The following is a 15,477-nucleotide window of genomic DNA, read 5'->3' on the forward strand; positions in this document are numbered from 1 at the left end:
AGGCCACTTGGTTTCCGCAACCAGCCTTCGGAACGCGTTGAGATACTGCACCAGGTCGTTGGATCCCTGTCTCAACTCAAGCATTTCACGGTCCGCCGTGTACGAGTCAGCCCTTCTGTCGAATACCTTCAGGAATTCCTCGCGAAAAGCACCCCAATCACATAAGAGGGGGTCGTCCCTGCTCACCAGAGGTACGGCCCATTGTGCCGCGTTTCAAGCCAAATAGGATATAAGGAAAGCTACACGAGCCTGACTCGTGGGGAACGCCTTTGGTTTGCACGATAAATGTAGCGCCACTTGTGTGAGGAATACCTGCACTGTGTTAGGATCCCCACTGTACCTCTCTGGTGTTGCCAAGGGGATGGCTACCGGCATTTCCACTACTACCGCAGGGGTCTGGTTCGTGAGGGAGGTGCTGGGCGTGAGCGGGTCCAATTGGATAGCATCCAGTCTGGCTTTTACATCGGCTGTTTCTTGCCTAGAGGCAGCCACTTCAACTTGCATGGCCGCTAAAGCAGCCAGCACATCATCAAGTGTTGCCATGTCTGTTATCGACCGGGAGACAGTTAGTGTTATTAAGGTCGGATATTTTGTAACGCCCTGAACGTCTCAGGATCGTTTAACAGACACGACAATGAGGACGCAACCACTTGTGAAGGGTTAGTTCTTTTAATGAAGGCAAATAAAATACAAAGAACAAACAAAAGTTATAGTCACTGGAATCCTCCAGGCTAAGTACGTTACCAGCCCACAGCACGGATGGTCCTAACCGTCCTCTGCATATACGCCGATCCCGGCGTATGCCAACAGAGGGCAGAAATGAAATTGCCGACAATGCCAATCGGTAGGCTGTGAGGGGCACGAAGAGTGTTGGGGAGAATCGAGGAGTCAGGGAAACACCCAGCCGGGGTCTCTACCTGAAGGGAGCAGCCGCTCAACCTCTTCCTCAGACTGCACCGGGACGCGGAGTCACCTCCTGGTGATGCGTCACCGATACCCCACTCAAAAGCAAGAAGACTGAACCGAGAGCAGCCGCTCGATCGATCCTGTGGACTTCCGAGTCTGTAACGCGGCAAACACCTCCTGGTGTGCGTTACAGCTGGCAGTCCCTGTGTCTCTGGTCGGGCTGGGAGTTACGACTCCAACCAGCAAAAGCGCCACTGCGCTTGGACTCAGCCGAGTCAAAAAGCGAAGCTCAATGGTTGACCGGTAGAGCTTCCGGGTCCTTCACAGGTGACGATGGGTCAAGACACGGCCCAGGGAGTAACGACTCGACCTACCTCCGTTCTTGCCTTACTGGAGCACCACTCCGGAACACTGCTCTTCACGAAGCAGGTACGTCGGTGTAAACACAATATCCGACAGCCTTGTACCTCCCGGTTCCTCCCTTTATAGGGCGTGTTTTCCTTGAGTTATGTAACAGCTCTCCTGTTTACATAAGGGCGTGTTTCCCTTGAGTTATGTAACAGCTCTCCTGTTTACATAAGGGCGTGTTTCCCTTGAGTTATGTAACAGCTCTCCTGTTTACATAAGGGCGTGTTTCCCTTGAGTTATGTAACAGCTCTCCTGTTTACATAACCTCTCAACCGCTAAGCATCCTGGGAGATGTAGTCCGTTTTAGCTGGTTACCGTTTTCCTCCCCTCGTATGACAGGAATTCTTGACACAAATAGCTTGAAATACTTGTCCAGGGATGTCCAGAACTGACTACCCCTATATTGGATGGGGAATAACTTCAATTGTGAATAAAAAAACTGCAAAGGACAATATATACCATACTGCATGTATGAGAACACTGGCTAACATGCCAGCAGAGTGATCCCATGCCCATGAAAATGAGAGCTGGGAAGTTACTGTCAAAAGCAGATATAATGTACCAATGTTTTTTGATACTTTTCACAGTTTGATTTGAGAGAGTTGAACGTTGAAACACATACGAGACTGTCCTCATGGTTCGATTTTGATCTAGGTGTAAGTAAAGTGTCCTGGAACAGAACAAAGTACTGTTTAATGATCTTACTGAGTAGACATCTGGGGTAACCTCTGTTCTGCGGTATTTGATCCAAGATATGCACTTATTTAAAGAAATTCTTCTCCCAAGTACAGTTGTGGTCGATCATGGGAAACTTTCTATAAGGGTGATGAGCCACTTGCGCATACTCTTTAACAAATTGATGTATTCAAAATTTCCAGTGCGCTTTCCACCGAGTATACGTTCTAATTGGTGAACATTAGTTTGACCTCTTCCAGAACATCTGTTTCCTCATCCTAAATATGCTTTCAAATTTAAGTTTCATATATAGGTTGCATAAGGGACCATTAACAGTCCCTTCTCATGGCATGCAGGCGGTCCCCTGTAGTACTCTGCATGCAGCTTCCCTTGCCCCGATTTGCACCTCCCCCATGCAGCCACCCCTAGAGGATCGAGAGGCAGGTCCTTTCGACGCTGACGAATGCAGAAACAAGCTCAGGTCATGGGCTTGCTGAATCACTGAACCCTCGTGGCAAAATCAGCTCAGGGGAAACTGCGCCTTTTAAACGAGTCAGCCTCAGAGGAATCAGACTAAGTTGGCTACAATACTGCATGATGCAGTTTATTCCGGTCATGCTGCTCGTTAGATACCGTGAGGATGCTCCTTTGGCTTTTTGCCTCTCATTTTATCAAGAAGCTTTGCCGCATGCAGAAATTGATTGTTTTTGGGATCCTTTTCCTCCAAAAAGTTGGATTACGATCTGGGTGGTTCAAAGTAAGCTGGATAGTTCTGTTTAACTGGGGAGAGACACTGTTGGCATTTTATTTTACCTGTGTTTTCAGCATCAGGGTATTGAGGGGTCCTGGTTAAGATTATGCAGATAAAATCAACTAAGACATGATCATTTAGCAGGTGAAGGCTAAGCCACATAAGGCAGAAAGCAGAGAACTCCCAAGGAGTGCTGCGTACGAGTTGGTCAAGGGTGGAAGATATAGCCTCTGAATTTGCATTGAGACTCTGCAGCACAGTTATTAGAAGTAATGGGCCCCGTAAAGACCAGAATAGACCCTGTCCGACCTAATGACTTCTGGTCGGCAATGTGCCAACAACCGCACCAACACAAGAGGGGTAGCCCTCGGGTTGATATAGAGGGAAAGCAGTTCAGGAAGAGTAACTTGGGTCATCAAGTCAAGTGAAGCCACCTACGGTGTAGTAGGGCCACTACGTTTTTTTCCTCTCTTTCATAATAAGTCAAGTATATGGGGTCCTACAAACCTGGATTATTATTATTAAGGGAATTTTGTAAAGCGCATGGTTACGCTCGGAAGTGTGTCCCCGCGCTGAACTGAAAAAAACTCAGAAGCAGAAGTGAGGAGTGGGCCCGGTTATCTAGAGAATAGATGTGTTTTTAGTTTCTTCTGAAAGCTAAATTCATACGGATCCATGCGAAGGCTAAGAGGTAGAGCATTCCAGCTCTTCGCCACCAAATAGCGAAAGGATCTTCCTCCCATGCGGGCCCTTCTCACCCTAGGGACCTTTAATAGACCTCCATGTGAGGAGCGCAAAGCGCGAGATGGTACATGCCTGGTGACTAGGTTCTGGAGTGGTGCAGGCGCCTTCCCAGTGAGGATGCGATAACAAGTACAGAGGGCTTTAAATTCAACTCTGCTCCTTACTGGCAGCCAATGGAGGGTCTGAAGGGCAGCCTTAGAGGGCGATCTTTTGGGGAACTTTAAAATGAGGCGGGCTGCCGCATTCTGTAACACCTGAAGGCGATTTATTGCCTTACAGGTTGCTCCCAAGTACAATAGGTTGCCGTAGTCTAGACGCGATGTGACGAGGGCGTGCACCAGCGTTCTACGGGCGGACGTAGGGAGGAGAACTAGGACCTTCCGTAGGCTTTTTAAAACGCTAAAACAGACACCCGCCACCCGGTCTATCTGGGGTCCAAATGACAGGTCAGCATCAAGCCAGACCCCAAGGTTTCTGACTTCCTGACGAGGTGTTGGGACCTCACCTAAGCATGGGGGCCACCACGCCGACAACCAAACAGATGGGTTCCTCCCCACCACGAGCACCTCGGTCTTGTTGCCATTTAATTTAAGGCAATTAGTGGACATCCAGGTTGCGAGATCTTGCATGCAAGCCCTGAAACTGTCCATGGCAAGGCCGGGCGCGCGTGAAAGGGAGATAACCAGCTGCGTGTCATCTGCGTAGGACACAATTTGCAGCCCATGGCCCACAGCAATCGGAGCCACTGGGGAAACATAAAGATTAAAAAGGGTGGGGCTCAGGGACGATCCCTGGGGAACGCCCTGGCCCAATCCTATGTCCCTGGAGTAGTGATCACCCTGGCGGACCTGGAAGCTTCTCCCAGTCAGGAACGATTGGATCCATTGGAGTGCAGCTCCAGATATTCCTCCACTGTTCAGAGACTGTAGCAAGGTAGTGTGAGCTACAGTGTCGAATGCTGCACTCAGATCCAATAGGATGAGGGCCATAGTATGACACTCATCCACCCCCTGACGTAGTGTCTCCACAGCCATCAGGAGCGCAGATTCCGTTGAATGGCGGGGACGGAAGCCAAATTGGGTATCGTGTAATAAGGCAGCCTTTTCCACAAAATCCATCAATTTCAGATTGACCGTTTTTTCAGCCACTTTGGCCAGGTAGGGTAGAAGGGAAATTGGCCGGAGGTTCTCTAGTTTATCAAAACTGATATTGGGTTTCTTCCTAAGGGGTAAAACCACCGCCTTTTTCCAGTCTTTGGGCACGGTCTTGGTGCTGAAGGACACATCTAATAGATGTCTAATGTAAGGTTCCAATACCACTAGGCTATCCGCTAGACGTTTAGGTGTAGTAGGGTCCCGCGGAGATCCCGACTTCACAGATCTGCAGATTTTTAAGAGATCTTCTGGAGGCGGGGTGACAAAGTTGGTCAATCTATGTCTATCCCCCCATTCCCTACGGCTTTCCACAAATTCTGTCCCATTAATGGGTTGAATCGGAAATGCCGAATACATTTTAGATATTTTTTCAGCAAAGAAATCTGCGATCCTATCGCAGGATTCAGGCGAGCAATCATCTGGGGCAGTAGCTGGTTTTCCACTCGAGTTTTATAGAGCGAAAAAAGCTCCTTCATCGAGTTACCAGCTTCGCTAATTCTAGTCGTGTAATATGCTGTTTTAGACTTCCTAATTAGCCCATGGTAAAGTCGCCTCTCAATCAAGTAGGCATCTCTAGTTTCTTTGGAAAGAGCCCCACGCCATTGTCTTTCGACTCTCTTCAGTGCGGCTTTCATGACTCGTAGTTCATCGTTGAACCATGGGGCAGTTTTTTGAACCCGGCCACCTGATTTGGCTTTTGAGAGAGGAGCTATACAATCTAGCGCCTCGTTGATGCGCTTACAAAGATTAGTGTTGGCCGTGTCTACATCATCCCCCCCAGGGCTCCCCCCTTTAGTCAACGCCTCGCAAAATTTAGACTGGGAGAAGGTGGCCCATCTCCGCCTGAGGTGGTACAATGCCGTTGGCTGCGGAGATCTTCCTCCAAGAATTCGTATAGAGAAAGGTACTATGTGATGATCCGACCAGGGGATAGGGAGAAGGGTCATGGCTTCTACTTCCCCCCCCCAATTAACAAATATAGGATCGAGCACGTGTCCTAACTGATGAGTGGGACCATTTACAATTTGATTTAATTGGAGGGCTCCTAATGCCCGACCAAAATTCTTGCTGACATTGTCTAAGGGGTTGTTAAGGTGTAAATTAAGATCTCCAAGCACTAGAAATTTGTCTTTACATAGCGCAGTCTCCATAATGCCCTCAACCAGACTCTCCTCAAACCTGGCTATAGGGCCTGGAGGTCTATAGATTAACATGCCCTTCAGCGTGCAGCCGTTATTCACTTTGATAGTGAAACTCCCTGCCTCGCTGTCCAGGATGGGGGAATAGTCTAGTTGGCATCATAGACTTTCCTGGACAACAATTGCAATACCCCCTCCTCTACCTGTGGGTCTATCCAGTCTATGTATTATATATCCCTCTGGGAGCGCCTCCAGGGCGTCAGGTGTAGATCCTTCATCTAGCCATGTCTCAGTTAGAAACACAAGATCCCACTGTTTCTCAGTGAGTAGATCATGTAAGTCCAACTTGTGTTTCCGTAGCGAGCGTACATTAAGCAGTCCACAATGCATGATGTAGTCCGTAGTGGCCATATTCCTACCAGGATCATAGGAGAAGTGACAATATTCGCAGCCTATGTTATCCTCCACTCGCAAGTTATGCTTACAAGACTCAGCAAAGTTGCAGCGGAAGGTTAGTAGTTCCTGCTTGCTCCATCGTATGGGGTCCTCCCCAGGGGCATAGGGTATGGCCCTGGACCGCGTACGATCGCGGACGGGCGCAGACGGGCTTGCCTTAGGCGCGCCCGCTGCGCTTACTATAGAAGCACATTTGTAGGTGGTATTGAATGGGCGTGGCCTCAAGAGTGGGTGTGTCCCAGCGTTCGAGCCGTGATGGCGGCAGTGGAATCCTTCCCTGTAACAGCGCTCAAATCCGCTGTAACAGGGTTAATAACTGGCGTTTTTTCAGGGAAAGTGCTCAGGGTAAGTGGACAAAAAGATTTAAAAGCACAGAAATACACTTCAATTTTTAAAAATTCGAGCAGTCTCTCCCGGCTTCCGCCTCAGGAGTCGATCAGTACGTGTTTGGCGCGCTAGCAGATCAGCGCTTTTGAAGGAAGTTAAGGAGAGTGGGCGTGGCCTCAAGAGTGGGCGTGTCCCAGCGTTCGAGCCGCGATGGCGGCAGTGGAATCCTTCCCTGTAACAGCGCTCAAATCCGCTGTAACAGGGTTAATTCTGCGTCCAATTTAGAGTTATCGCATCCTGTTCACATTTATTCAGGTACTTCATTGGGCAGATGCCCAGTCCTCCAGCAGAGATGAGACCTTGGTTGTGACAGCTGAATTAGTGCACCCGGGCTGCGGAGGTGAGGGGGGGCACTACTCCTGTTGAAGGCCAGAGAGTAATTGACTTTACAACCGCTATGCAATGGGTCCTCTTTGAGTTCCTTGTGGAAGTAAGATCAGTCAAAAGAACTCAACAAACAATTGCCAAGCAGGCGATTGACTGAATGTCCAGCTCGGTGGAGAAAATATCGCAGGCACTTGATAGATTGGGAGAAATAGAGCAGCATATCTCAGACGGTGAGGATAAGCTACCCTAAGCCACCATAACAATAAAGCATACTGAGAAATAGCTAGAGGCGTTAAGAGCTAAGCAGGAGGAGTTAGAGAATCACTTGTGAAGGACAAATCTCCGAATCACTGGTATTCCTGAGATCAAGGAAGTCACTGATGGCCCCATCACATACGTGAATAACCTGATAAGAAAGTATATCCTACCTGATCACTTGCATGACAGAACAGCTGCGCTTGCGCACAGTGTACCTGCTCAAGCTCCGGCCAACTCTAAATACCCTTGTATGTTACTGATACATTTTGCCGATTTTTTTGAGTCACAAAGAAAGTTCGAAGGAAGGCAACGCAGGGGAAAATATTTGATGTGAATAATGAATATTCGATTCGCATCTTTTCAGACGTGACTGTGGAATCCGCCCGGAGGCGAAAGGACTTTAAGGTCTTACTTCCAGCGCTTCGGCAGGCGGGAGTGCTGGTGACCATTGTCCACTCCATCAAGATGAAAATTGCACATACAAGCTGCTTTAGTCCGTTCTCCACCGGTCATGGGGGGTGCAAGGAAAGAGGGTATAGAAATATGGTGCCAGCTAGAGGAAGGTTGGGCTCCGGGGCCACAATTGGAGTGGTGAGGCTACAGAAGAGAGGTAGGCACAGGAGGTGTTGGGGGGGCCAGAAGAGTACAAAATGGGGAGAGTTTGCGTGATGTGAAAGTGATAAAGTTTGAGCATTAATAGGCACGTTTATCTGCTTATAAGCAGCTTGTAAAGCACTCACGGTTATGTGTGTTTCTGTATTATTTGAACTGTTGGGCCAGACAGAGGTCCAGTCAAAGGAAGCAGCAGTCCACATGTTAAGTTCTTTCTTTATCTGCTGAGAGCCTTCCGCATATTGCACTTTACATCTGGCTATGTGGCACTTTATCCTTTGAAGAAATGGTAAATATTTATAAGAGTGAAGATTGGACACCTCAGATGTATTTTAAAATACTAGAATGGTTTTTAGTACTTGTATTTATGGCAGGGAGATCACGGATACACTTTAAATATCTAAAATGTCAGCTAGCACTTTGAACTTTTGTAGCATTGCAGAACACTTTTTTCCTCGCTATGCTGGGGGGTATAGACAATAAGATTAGCTTGTGATATGCCTCCCAGGGACCAACATAAAAATCAAAATTACAGCAAATGAGGGAACAACGTGATTCCGTGAAAATAATTTCATATAAAGCCAATGGTCTAAAAAACAAATGAAAAGCCACAGCAGTTGAGGATTGGATAAAGGGCCACTCCCCTGATATCAACTTACTTCAGGAGACTCATTTTAGGTGGTGGAGGCATCATGCCCTACGATCTTTAGAAACTTGGCTGTTTTATATGCACATCAAATGCCAAGGCAGCACATAGAGAAGTGGCTATATTTATTAATAAGAAATGCAAATATTTAATAAAAACTTTTCGAACGGACAAAGGGAGGTGGGCATGGGCTACTAACTAGTAAATGGTGTTATATTAACTGTCCCCCACAATCTAAGCCCCTATAACCAATTATCCAGCCCAGTTAGAAGAACTCTTCCAGTCCCTGTCCACGGTACATCAATTATTGCAGGGGAATTTAATATATTGTTAAAACCAGAATTGGATTAGTCCACCACCACCACCCGAAAACAGAATAAACCCAGGTCTGCCAAGCTTATATTCGACTATAAGAAGGTTCTGAGTATGGTGGACGACTGGAGAGATAAATATCCATCCAGTTGTGAATATACATGTTTTTCAGAATGATACGTATTGGCGGTGAGGCTGGATTATTTTCTTCACTTCCGGGACATTGTTCTTAGTGATTATATACATATTCCCAGTGGGTTTTCGGATCACTCCCTAGTAGATGTTTCTATGATAGGGTTGGTGTCTGATAAGTCAAGAAGGAAATGGTGCTTTAATAGAGTTAAATTCGAGGATGAGGTCGGATCTAAACAGATCGAAGATGAAATTGTGCACTATTTTAAGTATAACCAGCATACCGCCAGCAAAGAAACCATTTGGGATGCTTCTAAAGCAATTATATGTGCATGTATAACATCTAAAAGTATTTTTGAACAGAAGTACCATACAGCTAGAAGGGCAAATTGTTTGTGGAATAATAAACTGGATCTTCGGAAACAAAAGCGCTAATGATGGGTTATTATTATGAGCAAGTTGATACTGCAAATAATGCCTACCTTCAAAACGTTTGAGGAAAGTGAGTACACTGGTAGGTCCCTAGCCTTGCAAGCTCTGGAGTGAAGGGTGCAAAATAATATCACTTCACTCTTTGAGACCAAAACTTGAATTACCGATCAGGACAGATTCAGGCCACATTTCGAAAACACTATGAGCAGGTGTACAGTGAGAGGCAGGAGGTAGATGTTGGTCAGCTGGGAGGTTTTCTGAGCCCGTTTCCCATCCCTAGGCTAAAAAAAGACAAATATGGGCTTTGATGACCCCCTTCACTTCAGATGAGGTGGAGGCGGCTATCAAATCCCTTGCCAATGGGAAGGCATGTGGAGAAGATGTAGAAAATCAAAAGGGACTAGCCCCACGGTCGAGGGGGATATGTGTATGTAGATATGAAGAAACAGAATAGTCTCTTTAGTCAAGGGAAACCATTTAGGTTTTTAAGAAAGGCCTCACCCACCAACCTAGTTGGTGGCATGCTTCATCATCGGCCCCCACTAGGGGTACCGAATGTACCCCAAGTGTGCTGCGACGCCTGCAATTGCAGCGGAGCTGGTTTATTGTCAAGGTGAATGTGCAGTGATGGTGCATGTATATTTAAAAGCTGTCCCTCTGGTCCCAAAAACTAATTCGAATTATTTAATAATGGGCCATGGGCAGCATTAAAAGGAGGCAGGGGATGGCTAAGGAGGTATCAATACCCCGTCTGCCAGTTAAGGCACCTTAGCGTGCGCCGCACATAGACGGCTATACCCACTCTGTTAGACCTGTCCTCTCACCTTCCACTTTCTTGGTCCTGATGAAAGCCAGCCCCAGTTTCCAGGCACTGGCTGAAACATGTTGACCCCACTGGATGGTGGCAGCCATTGATACCTCCTTAGCTATCCCCTGCCTCCTTTTAATGCTGCCCATGGCCCATTATTAAATAATTCTAATTGGTTTTTGGGACCAGAGGGACAGCTTTTAAATATACATGCACTACACCATCACTGCACACTCACCTTGACAATAAACCAGCTCCACTGCAATTGCAGGCGTCGCAGCACACTTTGGGTACATTCGGTACCCCTAGTGGGGGCCGATGATGAAGCATGCCACCAACTAGATTGGTGGGCGAGGCCTTTCTTAAAAACCTAAATGGTTTCCCTTGACTAAAGAGACTATTCTGTTTCTTCATATCTACATACACATATCCCCCTCGACCGTGGGGCTAGTTCCTTTTGATTTTCTACATTTGTACTCTGGGGAATTGAACCAGCTTCCTTTTTTCCTCTCTCTCTTTGATTTATATAATGTGGAGAAGATGGCCTTCCCATTGAATGTTATGAAAAAAAATACCCATCTGTTTTTAAAATCAAAATACTGAACTTCGCCAACCATACCATCATTTAACATCGCCATCATGGTGAGCTTTTACAAAAAAAATAAGAACCCAGAGAATATCACTCAATTAGTCTTCTTAACACAGACTATAAACTGAAATGAAGTTATTGGTCAATCGAATGAATAAAGTTGTTGGTACCCTCATTCATCAAGACCAATGTGGGTTTATCCTAGACAGACCACTATCTACCAACACCAACTTTTTGGTCGAGGCTTTGGACTACTTTAACCCCGTCAGTGCCACGCCCTTTCCCCGCCCTGTGCCGGCCGTTGTATTAGCGGACGGGGTTCATGACGAGATAGTCTCGTCATGGGCACAGCGCAACCGCGCTCCATGACGAGACCATCTCGTCATGGGCACTGAAGCGGTTAAACAAAAACTGGTCCGAGCTCAGGTGCAATTGCTGGATACCAAGAACGCTTTTAACCTGGTCTGCTGGAAGAGCATTTGCCTCATTTTGGAGAAGTTTGGCTTCCCCATAAATTTCATTCCGGTTATTTCCCAAATGTATGAGGATGCAAAGGTGCATTTAATTATGAGTACAGATGATCTAGGCATCTGTAAGATCAATTGGGTACAAGAAAGGGGTGTCCGCTTTCACCTCTTCCTATTCGCTATTTTATAGAGCCCCCAGTGGTAGGAAAGTTGAAAATTAAGCTGTACTCCGACAATGTGATTTTGTTTCTAAAACCAGACTCTGTGTTGAAACAAAGGGCTCTAGATATTTTTCAAGAATTTTAAACCATTGGCGGTTACAGGATTAATAGGCTAAATACATTGTTTTCTATGCAACTGTACTATCAGCATTTTACCCCCAGAACTCAAGGCCCAAGTGATACCTGGTAATCTACAGCGCAAGCGATGTGGACAATTTCTTTGTATTAAACAATCTGCCTCTGGTTAGGAAAGCCAAGGCACTTTTTCTAAGATGAACAAGTTTGCATGTATCTTTAAAGGGTCATATTGCACTGATTCATATGTCCGTATTTAATTTTTTGTTCGCTGCCTTACCTTGCACTCTGCAGATAAAAATTTTTAAGGAAATTGAGGGATTGCTCTCCGCTTTCATTTGGGCTAATAAATCACCACAGATGCACTTGCCACTTTATACATGCCTAGAGCAGAAGCAGGCCTCGCTCTACTCAATATAAAGGAATATTATTTGGCTAGTTTTGCACATTTCTTTAACAGATTTTTTTAAACCCCAAGATCCTGATAAACAAATTGACATTTTTTTAAATGTAATCATACAGGAATACAAAATTAATAATTTCTTACGCCTAAATCCCTGAAAAACGTTTGTTATAAACATCTGCAATGGCTTCTAAAGCGAAAGGAGCAACTATTTAAACCTTTTAACGTACCAGTTATTAATGCTTCAACCTACTTCACTAATGTTTTTAAGGGGTCACATCCTGTACTAGACGGGAAATCAACGGGTATTGCAGTATCGGAGATTTTTATAAAGTAGTTACCTGGAAAGAGTGGATTGATATAGCGCCAAACATTAAATATTGGAAGAGCTCCTTTTGGTGGTCTTTTCTCCATTTTAGACATTTGCGAGAATTAGATCTTGGGAAAATCAAGGTCAGCCCTGGAATAGTGGAAGAAGGGTTTGAGTCAAGTGCATGTGGATTAATTAGGCACTGGACAGTCACAGTTCAAAAATATAAGGAGATTGATGTGTTTAGTAAAGCCAGACCATGGGGATATCAATCTCTGATAGAGGCGTTGAACAAAATTAATATCTTTAACTTTTCTTTGTTAAAGGGTGGCTTATCTCCATCGGATGCAATTCTATACCAAATGGCTACTTTACAGAATACCAGATTTTCTTCATCAGATTAACCCCAAGATGCAGATTAAATGTTTTAGATATTTAAAGGAGGGTGTGGGAAATTGGCGGCATATCATTTGGCTCTGGGAGGTGTTAAGACTACTGCCTGCAATGCTATGAGGCTCTGTAAGCTGATTGTTTCCCTGCTTGAGAAGAAGAAAAGTTTGTGATAACGCTATTCTTTTTAGGAACTTGGGTTTTGGAAAGGATCATTTAGGGGTTGATCTATTCGTTCTTGTATGAATATGATGAAGTCTATGTGATTTCTCTCAAATGTCATTTTTTGATGAAAGCAGCCCCATCTCAGTAAGCTATACCACTTTACTTGTTTCACCTTGGGTACACTTTGGACATTTCTTTTTAGCCCATTGCAGTCTTTTTTTTTTTTTTTTTTCATTATTTTTTTCATTTTATACCTTTTTTAGTAACAGCAAAAATTAGTCTCTTGCACGTTATTACGGAGCTTGAATAATGTTGTAAATTAATTTTTGCACTATTGTTTGGTGTTCTTTCATGTTTCACTGAACAGTGAATCTCCTGCATTTGTTTCATAATTATACTATTTGATATAAAATATATTGTTTGGTTTGTGTTAAAGTATGTCCTTTCATATTTAATCATTGATTATCTGGTGATAGAGTTGCCTTTATTTTACATGAACTTAGGTTAATTTTACTCTTGGTGTTTTTCCCTGTCTCCTTTTATATATTGTTGTGTACATCTAGTTGGAAATTTTGCTTATATTAGGAACTCACTGATAAGTTTTTTTGTTTTGATATAAAAGGATTCCCCATACAGAGGATCGAAAGTGACATTCCTGTTCTGAGAAACATGTTGCCAAAATACTTAGTGACCCTTCTCTCTATAGTTCCTCATCTAGCAAGTTTTTTTCTCCACCATTATCGGATCTTAACCAAGTTGAAAGTGAATGAAGAAATTGGTCAAAACTCTGGTGCATGCAAAATTAATGAAGGTTTGTTGACAAACTAACAATGTTCTTCTCAGTCCTCTTATATGTATCGAACCAGAGATTTTTGTAGATGACCCTAAATTTCGTCACAATATAATTTACTTGACTATTACATGTTCTCGCAACTGGATGGGTCTAGGGAACAATCCAACACTAAAAAGCATTTAAAAAGCACAACAAGATGTGCAGGAATTTGAAGAGAAAATTGTGATGCCAAGTTTATTCCTAACAAACAATTACAATTGTAATCGTGTTTAACATCTTGAAAAAGAGCAAAGTAAAAAAGTTATTCCTAATTTCTAATTGTCACAAGCAAAACAGTTGTAGTGGTTACAAGAATAAGGCTGTTACTTTCTCTGAATCATCTTGTGATTTCTCAAATTTAGAATACCCCATGTGCTAGTGCTAACACTGCTCATGTGCCCCAAAATGATCCACCTGTATTGGAGTAATCAACGATCCAAGAGCAGCTGGAATCCGAAGGCAGGATTGGTACAGGGTGTCAGTACTCCCCAAGGAAACAGTCCAGGAGACAATATTACCAGTGTATGGATTAGGAGACCTACTACTTGTATTTAGTCTTTCTTCACTCTTACTGATATCACTTTCCTATAAGGGCTTATCTTTTCTCATTATAGAACAAACCAGTTTGTAAAAAATAAAACTTCACAAATGATTTGTTTTCAGATTGACTACAGCACTATTTCGATACCACGCTAAGATGGCTATTACTGGTGTTCATCCCCCTTTGAATTTCAGTCCTCCTACTCATCCTATCTTCAAAGAAATAACCACCTTCAAAAACTAGTACTTGAAGACCTTCGGACCATTGAGAAAAATAACGAGCATATTCTCCACAAAATTATCCGGAAGGAACACCTGGCCATTGCCAATTTTAAAGACAACACCTGACAAAATATTAAACTGGTTGACAAAAGTAGGAACATTGATTCTTAGGGTGCTTATTATTAGAGTATTGACATTTGCAGACAATTTAGCAATGATACTCTCTATGAAAGACTTCCCTAGTCGTTGGCAGGGATAACGGAACAGACTATTCATTGACATGAAACTAGAGACAAAAAATAAAAGGGGGTTCCTGAAAATGAGTCTATTGTCTTGTCAATGATTAGCATATTATGACAAGTTTTGTGTTTCTTTATGTATGTGAATATGAGGTATTTCATAGACTAACCATGCAGATACCAGACACCCCTGAAGAGTTCACTCTCTGAGTGTCTTGGACCCTTAGACTACAGTGCCCCATTAAAATTGTAACTCTATTACTACGAATCACACATGCTCAATGAATGCATGGCAGGTAAGAATCTTGCATTACCTTCAGAGGATGATGGTGCTAACAGACCAATCTATGTGTTTGTGTACAGAAAATACAAAAAAGGATATGGGTGTGGAGGGATGTGAAAATGGTTAAGGGGAGCAGAAATGTATAGTTTGGCATGGGTTTAATACACTCAAAATGGTCCCTTATTTCTTTCACCAACAAAACTTGATCAAAGTGTAAAAGCTCATATTTGAAATACACAGTTTACACAATTTAGACTGGCACCATTAACCTGGGACTTCTGTAATTCACACACATAAAACATGTATAATTGATTTTGATAACTACAGTTGTATGGTGGGTGACCACCTTCAAGTTTAAATATTGAATATTACTACATTGAGGGCTATATCTTACTCAGCCTTAATCCAATTGCTAACCTCATTTGGGGGGAGGTGGGGCAATGGAAAGGATGGTTCTGCAGCTGTTGTACTTAATTAACCATCCGTCTTCATTGATACCAAAAAGGATACATACACGTCATTTCTTCGTTAGTGGCCCTACAGTTTATATTTAACACCATCCATTTATCTTATAAGGTTTTTTCTGATGGTTCT

General features: G+C 44.0%; 1 protein-coding gene across 3 annotated transcripts in view; it reads left to right on the forward strand.

Annotated features, from left to right (window-relative positions):
• The window catches only part of OSBPL3 (oxysterol binding protein like 3), an 812,031-nt gene that overhangs the window by 465,494 nt on the left and 331,060 nt on the right, over positions 1-15,477 (forward strand). The gene's annotated exons all lie outside the window — the stretch shown is intronic.

This window comes from Triturus cristatus, chromosome 10, assembly GCF_964204655.1.
Source record: "Triturus cristatus chromosome 10, aTriCri1.1, whole genome shotgun sequence".
NCBI classification, from domain to species: Eukaryota; Metazoa; Chordata; class Amphibia; order Caudata; family Salamandridae; genus Triturus; species Triturus cristatus.